Source organism: Oreochromis aureus, linkage group 9 (genome assembly GCF_013358895.1).
Source record: "Oreochromis aureus strain Israel breed Guangdong linkage group 9, ZZ_aureus, whole genome shotgun sequence".
In the NCBI taxonomy this organism is placed as follows: Eukaryota; Metazoa; Chordata; class Actinopteri; order Cichliformes; family Cichlidae; genus Oreochromis; species Oreochromis aureus.
This window is the reverse complement of record NC_052950.1, coordinates 32,945,498-32,959,572: the sequence shown is the minus strand read 5'-3', so window position 1 is coordinate 32,959,572 and position 14,075 is coordinate 32,945,498. Positions and strand designations below refer to the sequence as shown.

Here is a 14,075-nt window from a genome sequence, read left to right as displayed (position 1 = left end):
AGTGTGTCTCCTAGAAGATAGCTGTTTAGAGGTGAGGGATTAAGGCTGTATCCCAATTCAGGGTCTGCAGCCTTAAAGTACGCAGCCTCAACGATCTTCAAGGGCCGCGTACTCAAAGACCGCTAAGGCCGGAAGTGCGAGGCTCGTGAAATGGGACGGTCTAGCCTCCGTCGCGCTGCCCAGGTTGCCTAGCAACCATAACACCAACCGCTGGAAACGTTTCATACAGCTTTGTTTGACAGAAATGAAGGAGAACATATTTTGTTCGTGTGTTTGTTTCTACACGAACTTTGTGTGATTTAATAAGTATCTGAGGCTGAGACCACTGGACTGTAAAACATGATTGTTGGCCTTCATATCTGTACTGAACAGTCATTTAAGATTAGTAAATAACAATTAGCTAATGTTGTTCATGAGACTAAAGTCAGTGTAAATATGATATGGCCAATATTATAGTTATTATATTAATCATAAGTTATTACAGCAGTGAGTTTGAACTCTCAAATCAAATCACTTCTATTGTCACATCACATGTGCAGGTACACTGGTACAGCACATGTGAGTGAAATTCATGTGAGTGAACTCTGTGTCAAATACTGAGCTTCAGTAAAGATTCAAGTTCCAGTTATTTATAAGTCCTATCACCTTAAATCTTCACTCAAAGACAAATATCTTTGACAGTGTATATACAGATGTATTATATGTAAGAGACAAATGTTGTTCGTTTAATATGTTGGCATTACTAAATTTGGCTCAATGCTTACATATATGTGTAAAAAGAAAATGTACGAGCTGTGATAACTGTTTCTAATAAACAAAGATCAGACTGATATATTAAATATTCCTTTATTGGGTGAGAAAATCAGACCATGTCATAACTGCTTTAAGTCATACAGAATAGATATCAGAGCCTTAAACAGGCTGACTTCTGCTTAATGGGTCAAACTGGGCAGAAACTATACAAACACATAACATCCTTATAGAATATGATGTAACACTATAGATCAACTTACCTCAGAATATATAAAGCATATAAACAATTACAGCAATATGATGCAACAACACAGCAGTACTACTAATCCAAAATACTCAAAGCTTCATAGAACTGAAACAAACATTTATTTTTAGCTCCATTCTGCTGCTGATACATACTTTAGGTTTCTGAATATTAAACTTGTTGCTGCCTTTCATAGTGTGTAACTTGAAGGCCCTGAGTACTTTCTCCCACACTGAAAACACTGGGATGATAACATTATTTGAACATTACCTAATAAGACTGATTCAGGACAGACAGTTAGTTCTTTTAAACTTTCCTAGCAGTCCTTCACAAACAGGGAACAGTCTGTCTATTCTCTCCATCTGTCAGCTGCTGCTGGCTCTTCCTCCTCCTCTTCCTCACACACTGCTGAGTTTGTCCTGGTGGATCATCAGGGGTGTGCAGCAGTGGGTCCCTCAGTCTGTCCTCACTCTGGACACTTGCAGTTGTCACACATGGAAATCAAATGTCTGATAAGCTGCAGGATTCAAACACAAGTGTAACTTATAAATACATGTTCATACTTTTATTCCACAATCAGAGAGAAAGAAACAGAGAGAGAGTGCAGGACAGACAGACAGGTGACAGTCTCAGGTGTACACACTGCTACAAAACAGCACAAGAGAAGGAGGATTTAGTGTTTGTGTTATTACGAGTGCTAAACAAGAAGAGTTCCCAGATGGTCCAGTGGACACATGTGTGACTCCTGTGATTAAAGCATCTTTCTTTCAGCTTAACGAGTGAACCGTCAGCTCGTTCAAACACACGTTAAAGTCCGTTTGGCTCGACACCACCGAACAGAGGCAGCAATATAACATAGCTAACATTAACAGTGCAGTGAATCCTGCTTGTGCCGTCATATTCAGGACTGCAAACCGAGCAGCATCACTGACTTTCAGCTTGTTGTGTTTGTGGATTTATGACTGACTTTAATTATCCATAAAATCATCACATTCTCTGTAAGAGAATCAATGAGTACTAAAATGTGCACCTTTACCTGTGTGTTTTCTGGAACAGGAACAGGGTGATATCTGTGACCCAACTCCCACAGCTGGTTGGGACTCGTGTTGTTTTCTGTTCGCAGTGGATGGTTGTCCCATCCACTGCAAAATGTATTAAAATCATCCTCCAGTCGAGGAAGAAAGATGTAATGGCAGCAAAAGGTGTGCGCAGCATTTGAAATGTCAAGAAGGCCTTCTTCCTCAAGGTTGTGAAGAACATCGTAGTAAATGCATGTAATGGCCACCCAGAGGTCTCTCCACAGTCGCTCTATTCTGAAATAATATATAAAAAATATTTAAATTAGGTATGGCCTTTCTTTGGTGTGTATGAGAAATTCCTGCTTGTTTCTAACCCTACATGAAATGTGTGCATGACAACAGTAATAATACATTATCAGGGCATGTAGGAAGGACCCAGGCATATCACTTAAAAAGGTGCCAAAAGGGTTGTAATGATCAGTGGCAATACATGAGATGACAACCAGACCATTAACACAGAATGAACATTCAGGGAAGGAAGTAACAGACTGGAAAAGGTGTGTGAATAACTAAAAATAGGGCAGAGTCCTGAAGGCTCTTTGGGGTTTGTAGGACCTGTCCAATATTTTCTTCCTTGAGGGTAAATAATGGAAATTGAAAGAAACAACAACAACAAAAACACCTGACACATATGAGACAATATATCCTGCTGGATAGGGCACTGTTCTCTAAAGACATTTTACTATAAAACTTTTTTCATAAAACTATTGTTACGTTCTTTGTCTAGGCGAGTATCGAACGCAACAAGAAGTTGGCCCACCCACACACCACCCAACTAAGTACACAAACCACAATATCTTCTAAAAGTGCTAAGCAGCCATTTATTTTGCTTCAGCTGTGAGCAGTGCCAAAAGTAACAAACAAAACTCCCTACTGGTCCCTATGCTGTCCTACACAAAATAAAAACCAACCAAAAGACAATCCACTTACCTAACTTTCTAACAAAAACAGGAGAAAACTTAATCAACAAAAATGGCTTCTCACGCCTACTATGCTGCTGCAGTGAAGGACATATACACAAGGTGAACAAAATGTACGATCGCTACTTGACAAGACTATTTACAACTATTTACAAAACTAAGACACTAACACCAAACACACGAGTGGAACATGGTGGATACACAGACGGACCAGCCAGCACAAAGACAGAAGACGCGACTTAAATACACACAGAGAAACACAAGGAGATTACACACAGGTGGGGAACACAGCTGGGAATAATCAACCAGACGAGACAGAGGTAAAACTGAACACACTCACATGAGACGCAGACCTTCACAATAAAACAGGAAATGAGAACACTACACCAAGACGAAGACCTGACACTGAGAGACAGAATGACACATGGACCCTGAACTAAACTAAACGTAAGATACAACCGAGAACAAATCCTTAAACATGACATAAAACACTGACAACATTAAATCATAACATTATACCCTTTAAATGTTTATGTATTTTTAAATAATGGAAATAAAGCTGCAACACCTTCCATCTTATGTCAGAAACATTTGAGGTTGACAGTATTTTATGAGAACAAACCTTTGATTGTGCTCACTCATTCCTGAAATGAAACTGCCTCTTCCTGTGCCACGAACAGTAAACATCAGCCGTGCAACCTCCACATTTTCCCATCCGTGGTTGCCACGAACCCTGAAAACAAAGAAAAGTACCTCAAAACATTCGAAGCTTTAAACAAACTTAGATCTGATAATAAAGAACAACTTATGCCATAATCAGAGTGTTTTTAAAAAATGTAAAAGAATCCTTAAAATCTTTGATTGCTACTGCTCTAGAAGGCATAAAAAAAAAAAAATTGTCTCATGAATGCACTTTCCAGCATGTGTCAGTATGAAGTTTAATTTAACACAGCTGTTAAAACATTTTTCAGGATTTACCGGGTTGGTAACAATTATTTAGATTTATTGAATTTATAGGAAATTACACAAGTGCCATCTTGTATCATTATGATCTGTGTAAAGAGACAAGTTTAAGAATATTTTTGCAAAAATACGTTAAAGTTGGAAGTAATTGGCCGATGTTCCAATCTTGAAGATCAGCTGTGCCCATTTGTTGCACATTGTGGGAATGGAGAAGTTGAGGCCTTTGCAGGCTACCCACAATTTTCCCCAAACTGAGCGACCCAGCTAATTCAACACCTTTACCAAGCAGTGCTGTTATGTAATTGGATACAAGGGTGAGATAGTAATATTTTCCCTCCTTGGTTGTAGCTCCCTGACATTACAAGGGTAATCATTTTATGATGTCGGGTTCAGTGTTACACCAGGATTTCAAATACAGTATCATCATCAATAAGAATTAGTATTATCATTTCAGAATTGTAGGTAACCACTTTTAAATGCCATAGACTACTTATTTGTTTAATTTGATGTATTCTCTCTAGGAGAAAGCAGAGGGAATATCCCGTTTAACTTATGCTATCTGTTTAAGTTTAGATTTGTAAAGATATTGACCATATCCTTTTCTGAAAGTGTGGATATAATCGATGGGGTAAGGTACTGTCATGCCACAACTTTATAGTTGTTAAATTCTGGGTACAAGTATACATGCCCATCTTGTACATGTTTTTTAATATTATTATTATTATCATCATCATCATCATCATCATCATCATCATCATCATCATCATCATCACCATCCTACCCAATTACATGTTTCTTTTAATCAGGTTATGCTGTTTTAATGACTTTACAGTATAATTTACATTGTGTTCCTTCAATTTTCCCTAATTGTATGTTATATTAATCCCATATTTCCGTTTTAATATTTCTAATGTTTGCCTTGTTTTCTTCACTGCCTGGTCTGCTTCTGTCTCGCCTGTATGGATGCATTTACACCTAAATTTCCCCAACAAATGATGTTTTAATTCACAACTATTCCAGTGAAACACGAGTCTCCCATCTTCCTGATACCGGTCTCGAGTTTTTGGTCACCAAAGCACACACCAACTTCATACTGACGGACATATCACTGCCCTATTCCGCCTTGTCTGACCGTGTTTTGTGGCTTTGGTTCACTTCACCTCACTCTTCCCCATTCTTGTCATTAAATCAGGCCGTTCTGCAACCATGGCAGCCATTCACTCTATGGCTTTATTCATGGTGTATTTTACCCCTTCACCAAATGCCATTCTCGTTTCCCACATTATATTTGCAGTGTTCGTCTATCTATAAACATCTGTGGAGTATGGTTTTGTACCGAGTATCCTATTTTGTAGAGCACAGCATGTAAAGGTTAGCTCGGTTAGCAGGATGGTAGCATGTAGCGCTTAGTGAGACACGCATCAGACGAGTTGAGCAAAGACCCCGTCTGTGTACTTTATACGTGACCAACGGATTTAAATAAAATTAACGTTTCAAAAGACAAACTTGAAGATAAAACATAATATACTTACCGGAGAACCGCCAGGGTTTGCCGCTCCTGAATTCAAAACTGCCTCTGCAGACAGGCAGGGGAGGCGCGGAAATTTTCTTTGAGTTAGTCAAACGTTTTCCTCAGTTCGAGTAGATGATAAAATAAAAGAAAAATGAATGGGGTTTTAAGTAGGACTAGGCGTCCTGTAATGATCTTTATTTAGGAGAAAAACTTAATCCCTCACCTCTAAACAGCTCTCTTTTCAGGAGACACACTGCTGGCTAACGATGTCATGTGATCAAACAGCGTAATTTAATTGGCTGAGAGCCGCTCGACTCGATCTAGTGCTGATTGCTCTGGCTTGGGTCATTTAAGTTCATCACTTTTGCAGTTGAATTTTTGCAGGTGAATTTTTGCAGGTGAATTTTTTGCTGGTGAATATTTGACGGTGAATTTTTTGCAGGTGAATTTTTTTCAGGTGAATTTTTTGCAGGTGAATTTTTTGCAGGTGAATTTTTGCAGGTGAATATTTGATGGTGAATTTTTTGCAGGTGAATTTTTGCAGGTGAATTTTGCAGTTGAATTTTTGCAGGTGAATTTTGCAGGTGAATATTTTTGCAGGGAAATTTGGAGGATAAAAATTCAGTGTTATAAATTCGATGTCTAAAAATAGTTGGATTCTGATGATACTATATTTCTTCCATAGATGGGCATGATTTTAGTGTTTAAACCAGGGGTCGGCAACCCGCGGCTCCGGAGCCGCATGCGGCTCTTTAGTCCTTATACTGCGGACTCCAGCGTGGTTTGGGAAAATAAATTAGAAGTATTTAAGCTGAAGTGTATTTTATTTATGTTAGTTCTTTTAAACTTGTAGTTCTAAATTGGAAGATTATTGTGATATTGAAATATAAATATAAAATTATATTCTATTATTTTTCCTCGCTCAATATAAGTGTCACACTCATGAAGCCGGTATTCCCTTGAAACACCGTGCATTTATCGAGACTTTCAACCCCAGGTAGGCCAATTATGGATCTTTGGATCCACATTATGTCAGCAGCTCCACCGTGAACTATGTTAAAGACAAACACTGCTCACGCCTCACAGACGACAGATGACAGCTTACAGTCCTGCGTAAACTGACTTCGCACAGCACCGATTAGCAGACGCTGGGAGCAGAGGCTCAGGAGCAGAAGTCCCATTGTAAACACATCACGGCAGACCCGGCGATGTTTGCATGAACAGCGCTTTTCAGCATCTCTTTATTGACCACTTTTCACACACGGCTGCTGTGCGCGCATACAGCCGGCTGTAGCCGCAGCTCACAGCCCGACACACACCACCAACAACAACAACAGCAGAGAGCACAGACTTTAAGGCGGCGAGGCGTGATTGCGGTGCCGCTCAGCTGCGTCCCGCCTCCTGCAGCAGCGCGCTGCAGACCACGCCCGCCAAGCGCATTAACAAGGTAAAATACATATTTAGGCAGAATTTTGCAAATATCTATTTTTCATTTTCAGCAGCATAGTGCTTTTACCAGTTATTTTTAATAGTCAGGTCAAGGCTCCAAAAGCCCAAAGGAGATATAAGGGAGGCGGCTCACAACAGTTTTGTTTGCTACATGGATCATTTTAGTTCAGCTGGGTGTCTTTGCTTTTGTTATATTTCTTTAAGAGTTCAAAATGTGTTGATTACATAAATAAAATGTAATTTTCTCTGTAGCACTTCATGGATTTCATAAGCAGCACACCTTAGTTCTTCAGACAAAGGTAGAAAACAATATATACAGTGTTATCTTCATTTTAGATGTCAAAAAGTATTTGCGGCTCCCAGTGTTTTCTTTTGCGTGGAAACCGGGTCCAAGTGGCTCTTTGGGTGGAAAAGGTTGCAGACCCCTGGTTTAAACAGTCATGAATTATTTTTAACACCAGGTTGGATGTAATGTGTTAGAACTACCAGCAGGTGGGGAAAAGAGACCTTTAAGGTGTTTGGTGCCACACTCCACCTTCAGGTTTAAAACTAGTGTTAATGGAGGGAGTTTGAAGGTTGAGTTTGTTCCACGACTGCATTTCACTCACTGCCTCTGTTTGTATCTCTGTCACTGCAGGACCAACATGGAGAGAGAAGTCAGCGCTCTCAGGAGGCCGACAAACCTCACAGAAGAAAGAGAGAGAAAACATACACCTGTGACGAGTGTGGGAAAGATTTTACTGGGAAGGCTGAACTAAAACATCATCAGTTCATCCACACTGGAGAGAGACCGTTCAGCTGTGACTTGTGTGGAAAGACTTTTTCCTCGAAGGGTTACCTAAGACAACACCAACTCATCCACAGTGGAGTTAAAACGTACAAATGTGATCAGTGTGGGAGAGCTTTTACTCAAAGTAGCCACTTAAAGAGTCATCTAGTTACCCACTCTGGAATTAAGGCATACAGCTGTGACATTTGTGGAAAAACATTCGGCCGGATAGGGCACCGAAATAGACACCTACGCATTCACACCGGACATGATGTGTACTGCTGTGAACAGTGTGGCAAACAGTTTACAACACATGGACAGTTACAACAACACGTTTACCCACACTGAGGAGAGACCTTATAAATGTGACCTGTGTGAGAAGACTTTTAAAGCTCCACGTTACCTGAGACGACACCAACAGATCCACACCAGAAAGAGACTCTACAAGTGCAGTTACTGTGAGGTATGTATTTATATTTGTATCTTGTCATTTTAGCCTGACTGTTTGGAACAACTCTGCTCATTAAACTGTGTTAGCATGTTAGCAATTCTACTGCATGGAAAAGCAGCTCTGAGTGATTATTCAGATTTTCATTTCAGTTATGATTTTTGTTTACATGATCATGAAAAAGTAAAAGTGCTGAAAATTAATATTATGGTGTTATTTAATGTTCAGGCAGTTTCCTGGTATATCATGGTATTGTTATTATTTCTGTATATATGGACTTTTGTTTACAGTGGCTGATTCCTCTGTCAGGAGTACATGGAATAAAATAAAACACAAATGAAAATGAGCTCAAAACCAATCATTCAGTAATCTTCTCTTATGGTTAACAAAGGTGTAGCATTGCATAATGATATTGTAGTATTGTAGCAGTAGTAACATTGCTTATTTATATCTTTGGTGCTTTTAGACATTAGTGTTAAAATACTTATTTAATATTATAATTGCAGTGTGATGGGGGTAGTAGTGTTTGTCTTGTGTTCCAGTCAGCTGAGTGTTATAACTGCACAATTACAGTGTTATTAATGCAGTATTAAATGAGTATTACTGCAGTGTTACATTAGTAGTTTAGCACTATGTTGGTACCCTGCAAATATTAGTGTGGTAGTACTTTAGTGTAACTCAGATGTTACTGTAATAATAAGCATTACTGTAGTGGTATGGTGGTAGTATTGTAGTTATTGCAGCCCAGTAAACTGAGTGTGTTAACTGAAACTGTGAAATGTAATTGGACGTCTGCAGAGATGCTCTTTAATTCAGGCGACGTTCAGGATAAAAATGTTGAAGGACTGATTTACACTGTCTTTGTGTCTTTGTTTAGAAGCAGAGCGACACAGATGGATCCAGTTCTCAACCCTGTCGTCACTGTGGGAAAGAGTTTATCTGTGACCTTTGTGGAAAAACTTTCAGTGAACAATACACCCTAAAAATACATCAACGTAGACACACTGGAGACAAACTGAAATACTGCAAAGAATGTGGGAGAAGCTTCATCACATCAGGTGGATTAAAACAACATGAACTGATTCACAGTGGGGTTAAAAAGCACCTCTGTGATCAGTGTGGGTCATCCTTCACCACCGCAAGTGAGCTTAAAACACACAAACGAGTCCACACAGGAGAGAAACCATACAAGTGCAGACACTGTGACAAAAGCTTCTCACATTCAGGTAGTCGTAACGATCATGAACGTACACACATGGAAGGAAACTACAGCTGTGACCAGTGTGACAAGAGCTTCAGGAATCTCAGTTCATACTCTGCACACAAACGATCCCACGTTACTAATAAACTGTTTCACTGTTACCAATGTGCCAAAACATTCACTTCATTATCTGCTCTGTGCAAACATCAGCGTGATCACTCAGGGCTGAAATCACTCCCATCACAGTGAATCTGAAGAGACAGAAAGATCCTCTTCTGGTTTCAGTGTCAGACTCAAAACCCTTGAGATCAGGCTCCACAGAGTTCAGATGTAAAAATGTGATGAGGCAGCTGTGAATGAACATGTTCCTCTAGTGCACTGAGAAAAATTAAACAGGTGATGAGTAAGATAAACATGGTAAATTGTGTTATAGACAGGGATGCACCTAACTGCTTCGCAGGTATCCATGAACTGGGTGCTGACCGCACCGCGTAGGGATGTGAGACTTCTTGAGGACACAGGCTTGGACGACTGGACAACAAAGTTGGTCGCTGCGTGCACAACTGAGGCTGCTATCAACGTGGGTATGTTCAGTGGCGTTGTGCCAAAACTCCTGCAACTTGCTACAGTTGGAGACTCCCTTGTGCACATTCTGTGCACAGCACACACACTGGAGATTTGGTTAAAATCAGTTGATCGCAAGGTTCCTTACTGAGAGACATTTAATCGCTGTGTGGTCAAGCTGCTGCAGTTTTATTTGCCAAAAAAGTGAAGCAAAAAAAAAATAAGAATGCTACACTGAAGAAGCTGTGTGAAGAAAATGGGATCCCCTCTGTAAAATTGGGTTTCATAATACCAAGTGGTCTTCATGGAGGCATGAAGACCACCTGCCAGCTATTATAATGTAACTGGCTACAAGTGATAACAGTGACTTGTAGCATATCTGAAAAAGAGTGTTTTCAATGCGTACTAAAAACCGTCTCCTGGGACTCACCTGAGTAGCTCACTAAAAAAGTTATGTGCACCCCTGGTTAGAGTCTGACAGCTGCTGGTAAGAATGACCTGCACGCTCCTTCCTACACTGTGGGTGTAAAAGTCTACTGCTGAACGAGCTGCTCAGTGCTTGTACCGTCTCATGCAGAGCTGGGAGGTGTTGTTCATGATGGATATGAGCTTAGACCAGCGGTCCATCATTTGTTTCTGTCGGGGGAAATCTCCCAAATAGAAGGCTGCCAAAGTAAAACAGAGACACAGTGAGACAATATAATCAATCACATGTACATGGGTGAACGTCTCGAGAGAGAGTCACACAGTACTCTTCTTTATTGCAGGTTATATAGGACACAGCAGACGGAGGCAGTCTCCGCCTGTTCTCAGAATATAGATTGCAAATGCATATCTTGCTAAAGAATATAGATTGCTTAACAGACAAATGCATATCTTGCTAAAACGTTCTGTTCATACTTAGACTAAACATCTGCTTAAGTGGAACTTTCCGTTCCTCTTTACACAGAAACTTGTCTTCACAGGCATATGATAAGCATAGGCAAGGCTTCATGTTTATCAGGGTGAATCGTCATTCAGAGTTTACACAAACCACAAGCAAAGCATATTTGAATAATAAACAAAATCTTTTCACAGTTTCGTACCAGGTCACGAGAGTTGAGGCTTTAGTATGAAATGTATGGTTTTCAGGGTTTTTATCATTAACTCGGTTCCCCTGTGACTTCTCCCGTGTTTTATGAATAAATTTTAAATATTTACATGTTACCATAGCGACCAGAGAGCATTTCAGCGCTAACAACATTAAAACTTATTTTTTAATGTTTTTTGTATAATTATGTGTGTGCAATTTCTTTGGCGCAGCATACTGATCCCATTGATGATTAATATATATTTTCTTGCCATAAGCTTAAACCACTGCTGTAACTTTGTTTTTTTAAGATGAGGAATCAGCTAATTGATGTCAAAGGAGCAGGATGTGCAGCAATCACCAGGCTTTGTAATAAAGTTACACAATTACATAGTGAATTCAGGTTTTTACAAAACACCACAGTTTTTGTCTTGGTCATATCATTTTGTTCTGTTGTATTTATCCGCGACACCTTAAATTAGGCTACGTTCACACTGCAGGCGAAAGCGCATCAAATCCGATTTTTTTTTTACCCTATGCGACCCATATCCGATCATGGTATGACGGCGTGAACGGCACAAATCCGATATTTTCAAATCCGATCTGGGTCACTTTCGTATGTGGTACTGAATCCGATCCATATCCTATGTTTTAGAAAGCGACTGCTGTGTGAACGGTAAAGTCGCATTAAATCCGTCTTTTACGTCACTGACACAAGACAGACGCCAATTATCAGCGCCGGAGAAGCGCCCAATAAGACATCGCGAATGATTCTTGGTCATCCGGTGAAACTGTTGGGAAGACCACGTTGGAGAAACGTGAACATTTTATTTGTACTGTATTTTCTGCAGATTCTGACAGAAATCTGCAACTATCCTTTGAAGCACCGCTCCTCTAAAACAGCAAAAAGGATCATTATTAGGTTATCTACATTATTATGTAAATAACAAAATAACTTAAAGCAAAAATTGGGAAACATAAAGTCTGAAGTCTTTATATTAAGGGCAATCAGTCAAACAATATTGTTTGCTCTGGGTCTAAACAGAGCGAGTTGTGTGTGACATCTTCTTTTGCGCTTTGAGCGTTCACACAAGAGCACGTTTGCTGTCGCATTTTATGTGTAGTGTGAACAAGCAGACAAAAAAATCGGATTTAATCAAAAAATCGGAATTGAGCATTAAGACCTGCAGTGTGAACGTAACCTTAGTGACATCAAGACCAATAGCTCCTCGGTTCACAGTAGCTCAGCTAGCATGCTAACAGCACATTTGAGGTACTCACCCCCTCCCTTGCTGTGCTGAATCATAGCATAAGCTAATCACTCGGGACTCACTAACCCCCTTTCTCCTGGCTCACAGCTCAAACGAGTTGAACGAATCACTCTCTCACTCACCCCTCCCTCCTGGCTCACAGCTTCTTCTTGGTTGGCAACCATGTTAAGGAGCTTTACCACCCCCTCGCTCACAGCTCAGTGGACATTTAGATGAGAAAATATATATTTGACACATTCAAAAAATGTGTCAAAATACTAATAAAATAAAATAAATAAATGTTCCCTTTAGAATTTTTTTGCTCTAAAGAAAATAGTTTTCTTTTACAATCATTCATCTTAGCAGTAGGTTCTGTAGAACTATACAAGAATGGACATAAGGGGCTTCTTTCAAAGAAAAAAAACTCTGGTAGATGTTATTTTATATATTGTGGTGGACCACTAGAGGGCTCCACTCACACCCAGTGTTAAGGAAGTGTGTTCCTTTGTTGTGTGGCGCGATGTGTGCAGTTGATGTTGGAGAGGAATAAAGAAGGAGTGAGAACTGAGAGCTCTGTTCCGTTAATGCTTACCTCCACATTGGTGACCCCGACGTGATTGGACTTACCAGCCACATGCTGAATGTCTGTGGTAAACTCTGAAATGGCCACCAACTGGCGCTGCTGGCGTGCGCTCCATGGGTCAGAGACCTTGGACATCGCAAACGTCAAAGGTTTGTGGTCAACGTATGCAGTAAAGTTGCAACCCTCGAGGAAAAAACGAAAATGTCGTGTCGCGAGGTGCAGGGCCAGCAACTCCCTGTCAAAAACACTGTACTTGCGTTCAGCATCCCTGAGCATACGACTGAAAAAGGCGAGCGGTTGCCAGAGACCTGAAACCCGCTGTTCCAACACCCCACCCACTGCCACGTCGGACGCGTCGGTGGTCAGCGCGATCTCCGCCGACGGAAGCGGGTGGGCCAGCAGGGCGGCGTCAGCCAGCGCAGACTTGGCTGCGGAAAACGCCTGGACGCGTTCCGGCAGCCAGTCAACAGGATCTTTGGCTGTTTTACCTTTTAAGGCAGCATAGAGTGGCTGTAGCAGGTGGGCAGCTCTGGGGAGAAAGCGGTTGTAAAAATTTATCATCCCCAAGAACTCCTGCAACGCTTTAACCGATGTAGGACGCGGAAAAGCTGAAACGGCCTGGACTCTGTCGGGCAACGGAACCACACCTTCAGCGGAAATGCGGTGCCCGAGGAAATCCAGAACAGGCAACCCAAACTGGCACTTGGAAGGGTTGATGATCAGGCCGTGCGCTGCCAAACGCTGGAAAACCTGGCGAAATCTCCGCATGGCCGCCACCGACAGTCCGATTTGGGCACCATGTGAAGCGGAGAGGCCCATGCACTGTTCGAACGCTGTACAATGCCAAGGCGCTCCATGGTTGCAAACTCTTCCCGAGCGACGGACAGTTTCGCGGGGTCGAGGTGGCGCGCGCGCACGAACACCGGGGGCCCGACCGTGGGAATATAATGCTCAACCCCGTGCTTCGTTACCGTGCTAGAGAAATTAGGGACAGACAGCGATGGAAATTCTAAAAGCAAACGCTGAAAAGCATCCCCGGAGGTCACTACATTAGCCCGAATCAGGGGCTCGGCAGCCCGAGTAAAACAGGGTAGCGAAGAAAACGAGAGAGCATCAATTAAACGTCTGTTAGCAACATCGACAAGCAGTCCATGAGCACACAGAAAATCAGCACCTAAAATAGGTACAGAGCTAGCGGCAACAACAAAGTTCCACTGGAAATCCCGGCCATGAAAACAAACAGTCACCAACCTTTCCCCAAACGTTTTGA

At 41.2% G+C, this 14,075-nt stretch overlaps 1 long non-coding RNA gene across 1 annotated transcript; it reads right to left on the bottom strand.

Annotated features, from left to right (window-relative positions):
- Positions 1-2,027: 2,027 nt before the first annotated feature.
- Positions 2,028-5,752, bottom strand: LOC120441865. The gene is made up of 3 exons (XR_005614326.1): positions 5,492-5,752; positions 3,619-3,729; positions 2,028-2,310 (listed from the first exon to the last, which is right to left on the bottom strand). It is a non-coding gene; the product is annotated as an uncharacterized LOC120441865 (long non-coding RNA).
- Positions 5,753-14,075: the final 8,323 nt, after the last annotated feature.